Genomic DNA, 11981 nt, shown 5'->3' on the forward strand with positions numbered 1-11981 from the left:
CGGTTAGAAGAGCTCGCCCATTGCCATACTCTGAGAGCTTCTCAACACAGGGGGTAAGACTTTGTTCCGCCCTGTTTGTTGATGTACCAGACTACTGACATATTTTCTGATTGAATCGCAACTGTTCCCAGAGGGAGGGCAGCTTGGAAGGCTTGCAACATTAAAAGCACTGCCATCAACTTCAGAAAACTGATATCCAAATTGACCTCTATTGGGGACTGTTCTGCCCAGATGTCCCCCCACCTCATCTGGGAGGCGTCCGTGGTCACTATGGCCTTGGGCCGAAGAGGAATGAAGGGTTGGCCTAAGAGAATTTCCTCTGATTCCATGCACCAGGATAAGTCTTTCTTGCAGTGATTGGTGACCCGAATGAGATCCATCAGGCAATGACTGAGAATGGACACTGTGATGCTACAAGCCACTGCAGAAGTTTCATGTGAAATCTTGCTAGCAGAACTAGCGTGATGGCTGCTGCCATGGATCCTAAAGCTTGTAGAACTAATAAAGCATGTACCATGTCGCTGGAGAGAACAGCTTCCACCTGGGACCTTATCTTTTGCAATCTGTGAGAAGGAAGGGAAGCTATGCAAGAGGTGCTATTCAGGCAAGCCCCTATAAACTCCAGTTCTTGAGCCAAACAATGTGATTCACCATAATACCTAGACGAGTGCAAGTGTGTGGAATAAAATCTCTTGACTGCTCTAGTAGATGCCTGGTGGGAGCAGTGACGAGCCAGTCATCTAAATATGGAAACACTTAATCCATGCGGTCTCAAGTGAGCTCCTACTCCTGCCATACACTTGGTGAATATCCTGTGGACTGTGTTGAGACCAAAGGGCAGAGCTCTGAACCACCTGGGGACTGTGGTGAGACCAAAGGGCAGAGCTCTGAACCGATAATGACTGGTTCCTAGCCAAAAGCGGAGGAACCTTCTTGGAGTGCTTGCCCATTTTTATGTGGCAATACGCATCCTGCAGGTCTATAGAGCATATCCAATCATCTTTCCCTAGGAAGGGTAAAACAGACTGAACTGTGCCCATCTGGAATTTTGCCTGCTGAACAAACGTGTTCAACAGGCTGAGATCCAAAACTGGTCTCCAGTCCCGTCTTTTTTTGGCACCAAAAAGAACCCCGAGTATAATCCAATTTGGAATAGTGGGACTTCTTGGCTGACTCTCTTTTCTAGCAGCTTTTGAATTTCCAGAGCTGCTTGATCCCTCTGACTAGGTGGAACATTGGAGATTCTTCTGCCTATTCTTGGGGTGAGAATGAAGGGAATGTAGTATCCTCTGGTAATGATCCTTCGCACCCAAGTATCGGTGGTTATTTGTTGCCAGACTAGTGGGTATAAGGACAATCTTCCCCCAACTGCCTTCAGAGGCAAGCAATTGAGCCCTCCCTTCAGGAGTGCCGGTACAGTTTCCTAAGAAAGAATCCCTGGAACCCTGATTTTGTGGGCCATTTCTGCTGTGAGGCTGGCGCCTTCCAGTGGAGCTTCCCCCTCTGCCCTGATTGGATCCACTGCCACATGTGTCCTGAAAAGGTCCTTGGGATTTCCTGAACCACATTTTTCCACACCCCTGGTTCCTGGAGAAGGACCACTGAGGAGCAGAAAATGTATGTCCACTGCAGACAGGGTCTTTCCATCTTTTTCACACCTGACCAAGGTCTCTCTGACTTCGGGGCCAAACAGGGATGAACCGTCAAATGGAGCATTGACTAACGAAGACTTAAATGGCTCCGCAAACTCACACAAGCGTATCCAGGTGTGCCTCCTTATGGCAATGCTGGAACCCGCTGCCCTAGCCGTCACTTCAGCTGCGTGGGCAAGGAGCCTCATGCACAAGATGGAAATAGATGCCAGGGTGGCCAGCTGGGACGCTACTTTATCTTGTAGCTCCTTAGACATGGCTCCTGCAAAGGTATCTGACAGCTCCTTGATCAGATCCCTTTGGGGTCTAGTAAAGTGTGCCATGAAGTTCAAAGACCATACGGTGAAGGTTGATGAAGTGCACAACCACTTCCCAAACCTGTCCATTGCCCTGAACTCTCAGTTATGAGGATGAACAATGAAACTCTCCTATGCTTGTTCCTTCTTTGTGGCTGCCACAACCACCATGGCATCTACTGCTAATCCCTTTGCTAAAAACCGGTGGTCCTCTGGTACAATGAGAATTTTGTCTGGTCTCCAAAGTATTGGCTCTACAGAATCAGGGACCTTCCATGCCCGCTGTGTGATCACCATAATAAGATCATCAGCTGGCAGAGTCACCCAAGAGGTAGATGGATAAGCACTGAAAGCTTGCAGGTACACAGACTTCTCTGAGGAAGTGTCTTTGGGCTTCCAGCCACCCTCTGCTTTAATAACTCAAGAATGTCTCCACAGGAGACATCTTTTGGGGGAGACTGGAATAATCCTCCACTTCATCGAACTCCATGTCCTCTGTGACAGATTCCTCTGGGGAATCTAGGAGTTTCCTCTTACATGTGTTCTTCTTGGGCACCTTCTCAGTGGGAAGCTCTGTGGAGGATTCAGAAGAGGTAATCTCCTGGTCAGAGATATCCTTCAACTTTGGTGCTCCCTGTCTGGGCATTGAGGTTAGAGGAAGCTCTGCGTGAAAGGGAGTCCCGGGTAAATGCTCCAATAGGGAAGGAACCACCTGAGAACCTGCAGAGATCAAGGCCCTCTCCATGACATGGAAGGCAGGCCCCCCTGAAGAGGGAAGGGGGCCTAGAACCAGGAAGGACAACACCGGAACCATGGTCTCACACTGCTCCAATGAGACCACCACTGAAGCCGGGGAAGAGCCCACACGTTCCGTGGCTCCATGAAGCAAGGGCGGCTCTGAGAAAACTAGAGCTGAACCATGCCCCTTGGACCTGGCAGCGGAACTATGACCCTGGGAGTCCTCCGGATCCAAAAGAAGTGAGGAACTCAGGGCAGACAATGGTGCTAAAGGCATAGAAGCTGTCAGTGCAGAGATGGCTGGAACCAGGGGGATCACAGTCATGGTCTCTAAAGCCTTGGAGGTGGTTAGAGGAGGAATGTCCGGTGGCGTCCTTGGAGAGAAGGTCCCATCTCCAGGAGGGAATGAAACCTGGGAAGAACCTGTAAGACTCCTAGCCACGAGAAGCTAATCCACCAACCTCACAACACTGACTTCTGTCAGACTTCTGGAGGAACGAACAGAAAGAGGTGATGGGGATTCAGTTCTGTCTATGAAGGGGCTTGCGAGATGCCCCACAAAGGGATCCACTGAGGTGGAGTACCTGGTCTTGGGTATAAAAGATAGTTCTGTTTCCAAGGATACCAATGGCATTGTGGAAGGGGCCGGCTCTGAGGAAAAGGCTGGCACCTGGGGCATTGGCCCCATAATTGTCGGCACTGAAACCTTTGGTGGGTACTGGTCGTCATGATCGGTGCCAAAGTCAGCACCATAGCCATTGTAGTGCTTAGCTTTGGTTCCGCTAAGTGCAAGGGAACTGAAGAGTTAGATCTCTTCGATAAAGCCAAAGGGGACACTGACACAGAGAGACTCCTCTTCTTCCCATGATCGAGGAAATGTTGGACTTTGATTTCTCTGGCTGACCAGACAAAGCCTCATCAAAAGTTGTTTTAATTAGTCCTTTAAGGATAAGTTTATTCTTTCTTTCTACGAGGGCTTGGTGGCTAAAAGCATGACAAACAGCCCAATCCTCTTGCAAGTGCACTGGGCCCAAGCAATAGACACACATCATATGCCAGTCTGAACTGGGCATTTTTCTCCCACAATCACGGCACTGCTTGAAACCTGTAGTGCCTTTACCTTTATCTGCCACATTAGCTAGACACCAAGTCAAACTTGCACAAACACACACGGAGCCACACACATAGTAAAGAGGGGAAAGGAGGAGGGGCTACCAACAATGGCACTCCAGAACTACCAGGAGGTAGAGAGAAAAAGGGACAGGAGCTACAAAGACTGTAGGAAAGGTACCCACAAGGTACGAAAGCTTCACAGGAGTCACATTCACAGAAAGAAAACTTAGAAACAACCTAAACTTTTTTTTTTTTTTTTTTAACAGGAAAAAACTACCGGCAATGATAGGAAAGAACATTGAAGTGTAAAAAGGAAAGGGATAATAGAAGAAAAACACAAAGTAGGAAAAATATTGAGCGGGTAGATTAAAAAGACTTAAAGACTTAGGAAAGATTTCCAGACAGGTTTTACGAAGATTTAAGTAAAAAAGACTTAATTGCACTTGGCTCAAGAGAGATTTCGGAAGAGTCCCATACACCAAAGATAAATGAAGACTGACATCAGATTAACAGTTATACACTTAAGGTTTGTAGGTGTACACTAGGCTAATGGCCCTGGAGCCTTTACATGTCTAGCCCATAGGATTACCCAGGCATCGTGCCACCTGACCTTAGTTTCCAGTGCCTCTGTCGAGTAGAGTCACTGGAGTGATGCCGGGCTGAATTTTCTATTTCCCATCCACTCATCAAGATTTCTCTTGAAGAGGGCCAGTGAGATGCTCTGTTTGACATGTATGGGAAGTCTATTCCATAGCATGGGCAGGCTCTGGGTTATGAACCTTTCCCTCCAGCACATTCTGTTTGTGGTAAGGAGGTTGAGGTCTCTGAAGCGTGTTGCGAAGGGATTGGGATTTCTTTAGATGTAGCATTTCTAATAGAGCTGGGTCACACATGGCTTTGTAAGCCAACCAGAGATCACCTCCAAGTAGACGATATGAGACAGAGAATAGCTGGAGTTTTTTTTGAGTCTGTCTATATAGAACAAGTATTTAAGGCCTAGGATCCCCTTTGTGAGGTACTTTTGCAGCCTTCCAGTTGTTGCAGATGTCTAGTGTGTGGTACATGCCAAATAGGGCACTGTACGAGATGCCTGGCCTAATGAGGGAAGAATAGAGGGAGACAATGACCTCTTTCTTTCTGGATGCAAAACCCTTAGTAATGAGATGTGCCACATAGAAGGACTTTCTGACCACAGTGGCAGTGTGGTGGTCAAAAGAGAGGTTGTTGTCAACCTGTGTTCCCAGATCTCTTATAAAGCCTTCTGTGTACAGTGGACTACCACTGATGTGGTAGTTCATGGGAACTGAGTTTTTCCCAAAGGGGATGACGACACATTTTTTTGGCATTGAGCTTAAGTTCATGGTTTTGACACTAGTCGCTGGTCTCAGTGAGGCCTTTCTGTAGTATGTGAACATAACTTGGGGAGTTATAATGACTTCCAACTTGCAATCATCTGCAAACTCCGTCAGCCAGAGTCCCTTTGCATTGGCCTGGACTTCTGCAAAGGAGACACCAAACAGGAGAGAACCCAGGACCGATCCCTGTGGGACTCCACTCGTGACTGGTCGGCAGTCTGACTTGGAGTCAGCTACTTTCACACTGTGGGTTCTGTGAGTCAGTTTGTAACCCATCTAGTGATATAGGGGTTGACACCTAGCTTAGTGACTTTTTCTATGATTCCTGAGTGAGGAATGATATCAAAGGTCTTGGCCAGATCAAGATAGGCTGTATGAACCACCTTGCTTTCATCTACAGCTCTGGTGAATAACTCAAAGAAGTCGACCAAGTTGAGCAGGCATGATCTACCCTTCATAAAACCAAACTGTGTGGGATCCAGAATATGGAGCTTCCCTATATCCTTGTTTATTAGGTCCATGATGATGTGCTCCATAGCTTTGCATATCAGACTTGCCAGGATAATGGGGAGATAGTTCTTAGGGTCTGTAGTCATTCCACCTTTGTGGAGAGGGATAACTATAGCAGTGCACCATTCAGTGGGGAAAAAGCTTGAGGTGAGGCTGTGATTGAACAGGGCACACAGGTGAGGTGCCAGTTCACTCTGTAGTTCATGCAGAACGCAGCCAAAGATATTGTCAGATCCAATAGAAGCTGCAATCTTGGGCAGTGCTGTTTTAACCTGTGCAGTAGTAATACTGGGTGCCTGGCAGTCTACTAGTTTTGCGATTGGTCCTTTTGGGGGGGGGGGGTAAAGTTGGCAATGAATCTGTAGGTGAGTATATTGGCAATATCTGTTGGCTCGGTATAGGAGGTACCATTGTACAGTACCTCAGAACAAATCTGGGTACTGCAGTGGTGGTTCTTTACACAATTATAGAAGGCCTTGTGGTTGTCTTTACTATCTGCTGCAATTCTCTTTTCATAGCTAGCTTTAGAGGATTTGATGAGGGATCTGAACTTTTTGTTAAGGTTGATAAAGGAGTTTTTCCAGTCTTGGGACTTCACCTTATTCTGCATCAGTTTCCTCCTTCTGTTGTAGAGTTTGTTTACGGCAGGGGACCACCAGATTGGCTTCCCTTTTTTGGAGGAGAGCTTCTTGGTTCTATTGGGTATAGCGAGATCCATGCATTTGTGAACGTGTTCATACAGTGCACTGGTGTATGATTCGGCGGTCATGCAACTATTCTCCATTTGCATGGGTGCCGTTAAGTTAGCCACAGGAAATGTTGGGCAAGTGTATTGGTACACGAGTAGTTTTCCCAGTTAATGGAGGGGTAGATGAAGTTGCTCAGTATTAGAGTGTTAGGTTGGACCCTAATATTCTCCAGGGTGCTTAGGAACACGGAGTGAGTGTCTTGGGACATGGTTGGGGACCTATAATAGGCTACGACCTGACTCGCTGTCTTACTCAGTGTTAGCTGCACTGAAGTATCTCTGATACGTTATGTTGGGCTACCAAAATGGAGGTGTGTATCTTTTATGAATATGGAAACACCACTGCCTTTGGAGCTTCGGTCCAAGTTCTGGGGCTGAAAGATGTGGAATGAGTTATAGCTTGGTAGTGCAGGGGTGCTTTCTGCTGCCTTGAACCAGGCCCTCTGTTACAGCACAAATGTCGATGTTCTCCATTTTAAGGAGTGCTTTGAGTGAGTGCATTTTGAAATTTAGTCTTCTAGCATTGAGCAGCATGACCCTCAGATTGCATTTGTTTATAGCTGTTATGGTGGTAATTTGGTCTTTAGAACACCACCTACAAAAGGCAATACAGGGGTGGCAAGAGCCTTGGTCAGTATCCAGAAGCCCAGGGGAGACAGATGCAGGGCATCTCTGGCAAAGTATCAAGGTCTGTCAATCATGTCATCCCAGGCAGACAGATACTGGAACCCCTTAGAATCACACCAGAAAATTAGCCAACTGTTGAAATCAATCACTTCCTGCTTGCACTGCGGTATCATTCTGGGTGATGGTAGGATGCTGCTCAGGGCTACGGTTGTACTCGCCTGGGCTATATAATCCGAGAGCTCCTCCATGTCTCTTTTGATGTAGTCCATGGAGGTACGTCTCAGGTCATTCATACCCATATGTACACTGACAGAGTCATATTTGTACCTGTTGTTGAAGGACCTTAGTGCATGCGTTATATGGCAGATCCTGGCACCTGACAGGCAGCTGACTGTTACTTTCTCCTTATTCAACCTAGTGAATGTTACATCAGTGTGCCTCACTATCAAGTCACCTATGACTAATGTACTGGGCATGCTGTTTTGCCTTAGCAGCTTTGGTTGAGTGCCATACTGTTTAGGAGAGTTATGTGTCTCGTGATTAGTGTTGTGTTGTGATCGAGTGTGTTTCTGCCTTGGAGGTCTCTGCAGTTTGGGTAGACTTTTGAGAGCCTCCACGAAGGAGGGTGTGTGGTTTGTGTTTTTATGTGAAGGCAGTGCTGGTGTGTGTGTTCTGGAGAGCTATGTGTTCCATGTAGTGTGGTGCAAGTGTTGACCTCCTCCTCCTGACCAGCTATTCTGATCTTGGCTGGAGAGTGCATGGCTTCCAATTTGGATATACAAGTGCATCGCTCACAACTAAGTGTTGGGAGGTAAGAGTAGATGGTTGTCAGTGTACATGAGGCAGTTGCTACATTGCCTCAGGATGCCCAAGTTCACCAGGTTAATAGGAGAAAGCACAGTGAACTGGCCTTTAGACATGCCTGGAGGGATGGACGTTTCCTTGTAGAATGTTTAGTGCTGGTAGCACTTTTGTGTGCTACAATAATTGCTACAAGAAGTCTGGTATGGTAAAGTGCTAGTCTTATAAGCTAGTAAAAGTGCAGGAGAGAAGAGAACTAGCAGATCTAAGGGAAAATTTGAAGAGCAGGATTTGGCACCTCTCAGAAGCTTACAAATAGCCCTGGATACATCAAATCTGTGTCTGGACTAGACCAGTTACAGGAAAGGCGGGAAAAGTGCAAATGCAGGCTTTTACACAATAAAGTTGAAGGAGATGGAAAAAACTGCCCAAACGGCCAATACATTACAATTTCTGGGCCAGAAACTGCTCCTCTTGTGGTAGATAGGCTACTTAGTGCTTACCACTCCCACTGACAAGCTAGAAGGCTTCCCTCCAACACAGAGAGGCTTGGGGGGCTCAGAAGCTTACAAACAGTCTTGGATACATAAAATCTGTATCTGGACTAGACTAGTTACAGGAAAGGTGGGAAACAAGTGCAAATGCGAGCTTTTAAACCAGAAAGTTGAAGGAGATGGAAAAAAGTGCTCAAACAGCCAATAAACTACAATTTCTGGACCAGCACTAAAAACTATTCAAGTGCAGTGCAAGCTAGCACACGAGTATGTAGCAATATTAAAGCAATTTATTCAAACTGTATTCTGAACTAAATTCAATTATTGTTTAATTCAACTCTGAACAGTTAAGAAGTGCCAAAAATACACTTATCAGCTGAGAAGCACACTCAGTCAGAACACAAAGTAAAGTGGAAAGGAGAAACAGAAGATAATTCCAGGTTAAGGGCCTAAGAGGGTTGGCCTACTCAAATGTTTTCTCTGTATTAGGTAGAATGAGCTAATGACACTAGACTGGGATAGAGCTGAACAGATGGGACTGACAAACATACATGACTAAGTTTATTTTCCTCTACTTGGCAGCAAACATTTATCAGGATCACTAAACTCCTTCCCTTCACCAACAATTCTGGGCATGAAAATCCTCCTGTTTAGATCTCCGTTTGCCCATGGAAAGCAGAGACAAGAAGGGGAGAAACCCTGGAAGGAGGTAAAAGGTATAAAAGCAAATTTTATAATGACAACGAAAAACAGGCAAGTGGATAAGAGTGGGGTTATAAAAGAAGACTGGTCAGGGTCCTATGAATCTACTATTATTATAAACACACAACTTTTACACAAGATGGCACTGTTTTATCTTCCTCTACTTAATGGACGCTGGTCCCCAGGCATAACCTGCTGGATGAATTCTAGTGAATATTGTCTCCAAAGACAAATATATCTAAGACAGACCAGAAATGGAAATATCTGCCCTATAAATGTCTCACAAACATAAAGGAAACTAACATAAACACTGCAGACTTCCGTGTTGATTGATTATACATCACAGTGTTTTTTTTTATGTTTTACTATCTCAGCTATTGTTGAGACTTATCTTTCTCTGACCTTGGCATAATTAACGCTTCCATAAACATTTCCGTATGTGTCTTTGTTTTTTTTTTTTGGTTTCCACATTTCTCTGCATTATACCAAATTCCATAAAAGTTTCAAAATATATCTAATACCTCTGAAGGATCTTGCCATAGGCTCCCTAGGTTTGGCGACACCCTTTTTTTTTTTTACTTTCTGTTGCTAAAGTCACTGTGCTAAAGATTTCTCTGCTCTGCAATTATCAAATCCTGAACAGCAACCTTTCTGAACTCATACACATTATCTAAATACTTCCTTATTTTCCCTTTAGCTCTGATTTTCTCATTATGTTTGATCATTTTTCAGGACAAGCTCTTATACAATGTTCTTCCAAAATATAATATGATCATCATCATTAAAAAAAAATTGACGAATGACAACTCAAGCAAACATCTTTAAAAAAAAAAAAAAAAACTGCAGTGCCAAGTCACCTGTTCCAGTGCAATATAGATAAAAAAATACTGCATCTGTTGAATTCAAATGACACACTAGAGTGAAAAATTAAACCTCAGAACACATTGCTGATAAATATCATGTTTGTGAATTACTCTGCATTCTTCCACAAAGCACAATGCTTCTGTTCATGGACTCGTATCATGTTTGCTTTTTGCTACAAAGTTTATCTGCAAGAAACCGAGGCATTAGAGATTTATACATCTTGTTTTGACATTAATATCTAAACAATCATTTTCTTGTTAAACACCTCACGTTTTACTGAACCTGCATTGGATCTACCTGCGATCTTTGTTTTACTCTTCGATTCTCTCACCTCTAATACAGATGCAGTAGTCCAGCTGTTTTACAAACTGTGATCACTTTATCCAGCAGAGTAACCATTCAACTGCTTAACATAATGGATAACAAAGGAAACAGAATGGAAGTTGACAGTCGGACAGTATGAAATTAAAATACTAAAACAACACAATACTAACCCTGCGAACAGCCACCAAATTATTGCAGACAAGTACTCCTCCAACAAACTCTGCCTGGATTCCTTCTCGTAAAAGGACCTGCTTGAAATCAGAAAGTCTTGGTTCATTCATGAAAACAGCTTCATGACCTGGAGCCTTCGGAGAAGAAAAATGAAACAAAGAGAAAAATTAATTAGTTCTTCTCAGAAACGATGACTCTGCATATGAAATTCCTTAAGAGAAAATGAGCACCTAATCTCCTTACTATAGCCAAGTGTGTGAATACATAATGTATGTATCAATATGAATTATATTTCTAATAATTTTGTCAGTTCATAATGTCTGTATCAATCACGTGAAGCTGAGTCCATCCCCAACCCTATTTTAACTGTAACCTTGACCAATGGATGGGAAATCTGAAATTCACTGTGGGTCTGGCCCCCATGTCTCTGATATACAGAGGTAGACAGTAATGTCCAAGCTAATATACCTCTCCCTCCACCCCCTGCAAAACCTCTAGAAACTTCCTGAACAGCATATCTCCTCCTAATAGACACCCATGATACACAGGGACATAATGGGGTTGGATTGCACGGCTAGATTTATAAAGGCCCTGGTGGCCATTAGCCTAGTATATAACAACGAACCTATGTGGTGCACTGGTAATGTATAAATCTCTTGAATGTGTATGAGAAAATAAATCCTCTTTGGCAGTAAATCTTTGACTGGAAGTCCATGAGAAATCCTTCTCTAAGTTGTACTCAATATTGTTTCTCAACAATTTTTATTTATTTCATCTTCCTTGCAAACATAATTATCAGCTTTGAACTAATTATGTCTTTAGAAAGAATAATTCAGTCCTTACTTCTTTATCTTTTAGAAGTATCCAGCTTCAAAGAGCACTTACAAAGGATGCTTCCTAAAATGAAAGATACATAAAGATTCAGAGAAACTTCTTCAGGACATTCCATCCAATGTGTGTGTGGCATCCAGGTCACACATTCTGCAGGTTTCTATTACTGCAGACTGTGAGATCTGAAAATTTCTTCTGGAATCTTTTAAACTCTAGGTATGTCTTTCTTAGTTCATATTCAGCTTTGATTCTTAGTTCCACCGGTAATGTCTTATCTCACCTTGTCACTTAAACTACTAGTTAAGACTGTGTCACTGGCTCTGGTAAGGGAAGCTTTGGTGGGTTGAGCAGCAGATAACACTTTTTGTCGTACAGTTACCATTTTTTCAGCCTTTTCAGCTTCATCAAGCACCTTAATTTTGATTAAACCAGACTCAATTTGTTGTCATAGTCATCACCCCCCATTTTTCCCCATTTTCTACACTGTATTGACTGCCACTGTCTCTCTCGATTCGGTTCCCCTCTCGAACCTTCTTTGACAGTCATGCCTGATTGTCGCAGGTTTTCTCTCACACAATCCATCTCTTGGCTGGATGCCCTGATTTCCTCATCTTCTTCCTGTCTGTATCACCAGTCTTTTGCTTTTCTGCACATGTACCCAAACTACTGTAGTCCGTTCTCTTTAACAGTCTCTGTAATTGGAGCTACTTGGCTTCTGCTCTGATGCCTTCATTTCTTTGTCTGTCCCACAGTGT

At 44.1% G+C, this 11981-nt stretch overlaps 1 long non-coding RNA gene across 1 annotated transcript in view; it reads right to left on the minus strand.

The window, feature by feature from the left end:
- LOC122804670 overlaps window positions 1-10531 on the minus strand; it is an 84308-nt gene extending 73777 nt beyond the window's left edge. Inside the window, exon 1 of the long non-coding RNA XR_006365234.1 lies at window positions 10395-10531. This is a non-coding gene — a long non-coding RNA (uncharacterized LOC122804670). The remainder of the gene's footprint in view (window positions 1-10394) is intronic.
- Between the last annotated feature and the right edge of the window lie 1450 nt (window positions 10532-11981).

The sequence above is a fragment of the Protopterus annectens genome, chromosome 6.part0, assembly GCF_019279795.1.
Source record: "Protopterus annectens isolate FY-2018-M chromosome 6.part0, PAN1.0, whole genome shotgun sequence".
Taxonomy (NCBI): domain Eukaryota; kingdom Metazoa; phylum Chordata; order Ceratodontiformes; family Protopteridae; genus Protopterus; species Protopterus annectens.